A 6,598-nucleotide genomic window follows, 5' to 3' on the forward strand; every position below is an offset into this window, starting at 1 on the left:
TGTGCTGCTCAACGCTTCACTGTTACTAAGAGAAAGGTCGTGCTGCCCCGGTGGTTTTAACACCACACTTGGCCGCTGTAACTTTGGCTTGGAAGAGTGAAAGTATCTGGCAAGTTACATTTTCACAACACTGCATAAGCTAAACAATAACCAGTCCTCACGATGCCTTGTGACACGCTGCAATTACAGCTACCCATCCGTGCACTTTCCTTCTCTCGCTCTTGTCGGCCCTTTGATTCTCCCCACATCTAGGAGGGTGAAGGCAGAGAATATGCATGAGGGACTGGTTACCATGTCTCCCCCACGCACCATATGCCCAAGTCTGGTTTCTTCTCTCCCCAGGTTATGCACAGTGGCCACCCTCTACTGGCATGCATCTCTGCAGTGAGCAAGGGGAAAAGAGAAGCACGGCGTAAAGGAGAGCCCTGGCACAGTGGTTCCTCCTGTTGCTCCTATTACCCTTGCACAGAGAGGGATGAGTGATGCTTTTTTGCTCTCAGCCGCACTCCTCCTCATCAGAGAAGGGATGAAAAGCCAAAGCATTAGCACCCCTACAGCTAGAACACCTTCTGCATTCCAGGTCCTTCTAGCCAACAGCAAGGATGGATCACATGGACCTGTATTAGTTCAGCAGTACTGAGCACGCTCCAGCACCCTCTAGTAACTCCCATGATCACTCGGGTCATCACACACCCGTGAGTTGGGTAGTCACATTTTACAGATGGAGAAACTGAGGCACAGAGTTTGAAGCCTGAAATTTCAAAAAACTGGCACTATTTGCCACTTGTTTTTGTGCCCCTCCAATTTAAGTCTACTTGGTCTTGATTTTCACCAGTGCAAAGCCCCTGTGGTCCCATTAACTTTAATAAGAGGCCCAAGATACGGCGATGAAGGGAGATTCAAAAAGGAAGCCAGCAAAATCAGTGGCCTTAAACATTTGGTCCTAAGTAACTGGTCTAAGACCCCATACCCAAGCTGTGGCAGAATCAAGTTGAGAACTAAGACCCCAAGCCCCAAGATCAATCCACTGGAGACCCCAGCGCCATTCTGAAGTACGGACGGGATAGTACAATAAATTAGCAGCATGTAGAACACTTACAGAAGCTACCAAGCATTTCTTTTCAAACCCATAATTTTAATAGAGTAATTGAGTAGTAGTCTTACATACTAATACCCTAGATGATTAAAATGGAAACAAAAGTCTGTTGGGTATTTGATATTACCCTTCTCATAATTCGTTGTTTGCTAAATTAATAATTAATTTCATTTTACGAAGAAGAGCTATTCTCAGGTAGGGGATGTTCATTTGGTAAGCCTAACTCCAAACTAAAGGACAATTTCTGCCCAGGTGCTACAGTAGTGAAATTAATGGAGTGAAACCGATCATACATATCACTGATGAGTTCGCACCAAAGTACACAAGGAGGATTGGGAATTTCTAAAGCCTTTAGCCTAATTCTGCTAGCTTTAAGACAATGGGAGTTTCTCCACCACTGATATCAAAGGGAACAGAAATAGACCAGTGCCGAGCACTTTGAAAAACCACGGTCAACATGCTTCGATCCAGAATGATTCATTCCTGTGCTTCCCAAATTATTGTATGTGGTGTCAAAAGAGACACTGGAAAACATGGTAATGGAACTCACCAGAGTACAGTAAAAGCAGTGCTATCCAGCACTTTACCACCCGGAAAGCGCTATAAACCAGCATTACTGATCTTCATTGAAAGTCCAGTTTATAGTCCGATTGGCGAGGGGCCAGCAGGCTCCCTGCTTGGCTCCGCATGGCTCCCCGGAAGCGGTGACATATCCCTGCTGGTCCTAGACAGAGGAATGGCCATGACGGGTTCAGAGGGGAGGGGGTGTGGGGTGCGAGCTCTGGGAGGGGGTGTGGGGTGCTAGGCGGAGGCGCAGCTAGGTGGCTCTGTGCGCTGCCCCACCCCGAGTGCTTGCTCTGCAGCTCCCATTGGCCGGGAGCAGCAGGGACATGTCGTCGCATGCGGGTAGCCGCCCAAGGTGAGCGCTGCCTGGATCCAGCACCCTGCACCCTCTCCCATGCCCCAACCCTCTACCCCGAGCCCCCTCTCTCACCCAAACTCCCTCCCAGAGCATGTGCCCCATACCCCCTCCCACACCCCAACCCCCTGCCCCGAGCCCCCTCCCGCACCCAAACTCCTTCCCTCTTAGTTAACCAGAATTTATTACTTACCTGCACCCCACTTTTCCCCAACATGCGGATAACAAAGCTTTCACTGTAATATAATAAGTAGGAAAGATTGTTTATAAAAATCACCAGTACACAGGCCCAGATCATCTCCCCATTGAAGTAAATGGCAAAACTCCAATTGACTTTGCTAGAGGAGGATTAGGGTGGTCTGATCCAAAAGTCAATGAATTCATTAAGAGTCTTTCCTGTGACTTCAACAGACTTTGAATCAATTTCATTCTGCATAAAGAATATATCACTATTCAACAGAGGATAAGAGATTTGCCTTCCTCCAAGGGTTACTTTACCTAAGAGTGAGTTAATCTCCTAATAATTATGCTGTCAGTGGTCAGCACACCCCAAGTTTGCAGTGCCAAATACCACAACATGTCTTTCATCTCTATTGTTCTGTGCAAGAATCATTTTGTCTTTCCTTTCCTTACTTCCTTCGGCAGAGACATGGCAGCACAATCTGTCTGCAGATAGGAAAGCTGACATTAATTTTTGGTATAACACCAGAGATTGGGACAATATGTTTATGAAGAAGGAAATGGAGTGAGTCTCTCTCGGCAATCCTCCTGGCACAGAACATGAAATAATACATCCAGAAAGATTTCCCAGAATGTGGTTCAGAATGTGTCCTCTGCAAGGAGCTTAGCTTCAGGTTTAAACACCATGGATTTACTGACTGTCTGCTGAGTTACAGATAATTTGCAGCAGACTGGGCTTTTGCTTGTACATGTGGTTCAGGAATGACAAAAGAGCCATTTCCACTCTGAGGCCAGACCTAAGTGAGGATGAACTTCACACTTCTGTTCAGCTATGTGGTCCCCAGTTTGGATAATACCAAGCTCTCACAGAGTATTTTCCGTCTGTAGGTCTCAAAGCTCTTTGCAAAGGAAGGTAAGCATTGTTATCCCCATTTTATAGCTGAGAAAACAGAGCCGTAGGGAGGTGAAGGGATTTACCTAAGGTCTTGCAGCTTGGCAGTGGAAGAGCTGGGGACAGTCCTGGGCAACACCCAGTCCACTTCCCTGCCCAATGGGCCACACTTACGCCTTGGCTGCTTATCTAAAACAGATCCAAACTCCTTTGGCCTGTAAGATGGGTTGATAGAGAAAATCTAATGAAATTATCTCCTAAACCAGAAATACTGGAAGAACAGACTCACCAAAGAGTACACGACTACTGCCTCTGGCTGAAACAAAGAGTAAGGTAACAGCACAAGAAGAGATGCTCAAATGTATTTTAATTTTTCCTTTTAGGCAGTGAGCGGTCAGGTGATGTCTCCCCTCAGTTTTAGCTGGGCAACTACATACCCATGAAGTCCTCTGAGTCAGATCGAAAGTCTAGTTCAAGGGTCGGCAACTTGCGGCACACGAGCCGATTTTTATTGGCTCGCCACTGCCAGCTGGCATCCCGGCCACCGTCCCTGCTCAGCCCGCTGCTGGCCTGGAGTTCTTAAAATACGTTCTCTCCCCCTTAATCAAAAATTACACTACGATTAGCTTAAAAACTTTGTTTGTATATTACAGTAGTCGTTAAAAAAAATTATAATGCTAATAAATACATAAGTACAACTACTTTGTTTCATCAAACCTATGGGCCTGTGCTCAATTTGTGTTTTCAATGATTTACCTTCTAAAAAAATCTCGCATGCCTCGCAGCCCCAGAAAGGGCATCTCGCATCCCCAGGGGCTGCGTGCACCCCAGGTTCAGAACCACTGCACTAAACTGAGAAGATCTGCATTTTAATTTAATTTTAAATGAAGCGTCTGAAACATTTTAAAAACCTTGTTTACTTTACAAACAATAATAGTTTTGTTACATAATATACTTATAGAGAAAGACCTTCTAAAAACGTTAAAATGTATTATTGGCACGCAAAACCTTAAATTAGAGTGACTAAATGAATACTCGGGACACCACTTCTGAAAGGTTGCCGACCCCCGGTCTAGTTGATAGAACCAGATTGCAAGGCACAAGGCGCTGACTGGCAAATTCAAGGCTATCTGAAAAAACAGGAAACCCTTTCTTACAGACCTGGCTGCTGCTGTACAAAAACAAAATTTTTTTTTTTTTTTTTAGTACTTGTGAAAGACGCTGTCTTGACAGCCCTGAAGAATGAAGAGATCTATTTATCCACAGTAACACTGGTAGGAACGTGCAAATTTCACACACAGCTCTGCCAACGTGCCGAATCCCATATCCAGTTTCAGTTCCACAAATAAGCTAAAGGTTAAAGTTGTTTGTTTAAACCAAACCCACATGGCATCTAAATTGACCTAAATTATTGTCCGAGTTGTAACCTTTCTGTGTTCCAGACCCCAAGAGACTGCTTCCTCCTTCCAATCTCAAAAAATTCCTCCTTCTGAGTAGGGGAGAGAATAAAGGAGCAGCAACTGGACATGGAAATGGGAAAACCGACTCAAGGTGGGCAGAGTTCTGCTCTGAAGTAGTCCCTGTAAACATTTGTGGCTACTGCAGACCCTATGAAAAATGACAACGTAAGGGTCTCAGTTTAATTACATAAAGACCTAGTAGGCGAGGCCTCAATCATAGCAGCTGTTGCTGAGGAGATCTCAGTGTCTTGGAGGTTTTAGTGGATTCCTCACCAAAAAAAAAAAAAAAAAGCATTACCTGTTTCTGTGTTGCAGCTGTAACAAAAACCACCAAAAAGGGTGGATTCAAGCAGTGAGTACACTACCAGGGCATATTTATGGGTAAAGCTCCTTTGTGCGGGAGACAAGTTTGGTTCGAAGTGCAGGGCACATTTCTTTGACCTTGCTTTCTCTGACATGAATATATAGCAACACGTACATTTAAATAAAGCAAAAACAAAAAACCCGACCAAAACAAGACACAAGCACCAGCTTCTCCCTCCGGGGAGAGGCTGAGAACAAACAAAATGCGAGAGATGTGTGATCATGTTGCTTAATGCACTGTAAGGCGCTCAGATACGATGGTGATGAGCACAGTATAGTACCTACAGAGAACAGAATACAGAAACAATCCTTTACAAACAATGTTGTCTGTGCCAGGAGACCTGAAAAGGAACTGGAAGCGTTTGCAGTCATGCATCAGTTAACAGGAGCAAAGTGACATCCCAGGAGTGAAACTACTCTCTGAGCTGATAAAAGGAAAGCAGCAGCATCTGGCTTGCAATGTTCAGCTTTTTCTGAACATTTTAATGCTGCATGAAGCCTGGTAGAAGTGAAGTTTCTTGAGCCCCCAGAGGTAGATAGCACATAGGTGTGGAACATAGCAGCAACCTCACACAATGGAGGGCTTCTAATCACAAAATATCTGTCTCTGCCAGTTAGTCCAACCACACAATAATATAGGACAGCTCAAGGATGAGACAGAAAAATATGGAGATGGATCGGAGCCAGGAAGTTCATCTCTGGACCTCAACTTTCTCAATGTTCAGGAGCGTGTGGATCCTGGGGTTAGCTTCAGACCATCACAGTGATAAGGGCCAGCAAGGTCAAGAATCTTCTCAAGGGTCAGAGGTCTTCTGAGCTGGGTTTTGCTTTGGGCCTATCCCTATAAAGGCATTTTTGGCTGAGAATTTCAAAGCTACCTAAGGGATTTGGACACCTGATTCCATTAAAATGAATTGGAATTGGGCATCCAAATCCCCAAGCTGGCTTTGAAATCCAAATCCCCAAGCTGCCCTTTTATTTCAGTAGGGCACAAATTCCTGGACCCTGGAATTTACTCCCACTATTGGCCTGACCAAGCACAAGGCTGTTGACTTTTGAGGGATATTTTTTTTTTAAATTGTGAAAAACTTATCTTTATTTTCCAGAAATACACAAACTTATTCTCTCATTTCTCCATCTTCTTCTTCTACTCCTCTGATGTACAGGACATTGTTACATCTTATCAAAACTTCACCAAGGTGTCCTGACAATGCACCGTCTACGTATTCTTCTGTGTTTGCAAGCTGCATGTTCATGTTGCCGTCGACAGACACCAGGTAGTCCTTGTACTCCATCCCCCACTTCAGGTTCACCATCACCGGCTTCCCCATCAACCCATTCAGGAAAGGCTTGACGTTCAGGGGCAAGCTCATGGTAACATGGCCTGGCACAAGGCAGCGGTAAAAACAAAAATTACTTGCAGGACCACACGTGCGCTCGCTGGAATTAAGATCTCTGTCTGGCTGCTCAGGGCTTCGGTTTGAGGAAGCAGCCCAAGAGAGTCAAATTTCATTTGCTGTTTGGTCAACATGGGAGAGAGGAATGCAGACATTCTCCTTTAACCTAAATGTTGTACTTTGCTACATGTTGTTAACTGCTGCCCATGTGTTCCGAGGCTGAGATGGGTGCATTTGTAATGATATTGTGTAGAGCAGCGCTTCTCAAGCTATCTGATGTGAGGGACCGGC

The 6,598-nt window shown here is 45.0% G+C and overlaps 1 pseudogene; it reads right to left on the bottom strand.

The window, feature by feature from the left end:
- Positions 1-6,028: 6,028 nt before the first annotated feature.
- On the bottom strand, positions 6,029-6,283 carry LOC144269317 (small nuclear ribonucleoprotein F pseudogene; annotated as a pseudogene).
- Positions 6,284-6,598: the final 315 nt, after the last annotated feature.

Source organism: Eretmochelys imbricata, chromosome 8 (genome assembly GCF_965152235.1).
Source record: "Eretmochelys imbricata isolate rEreImb1 chromosome 8, rEreImb1.hap1, whole genome shotgun sequence".
Taxonomy (NCBI): domain Eukaryota; kingdom Metazoa; phylum Chordata; order Testudines; family Cheloniidae; genus Eretmochelys; species Eretmochelys imbricata.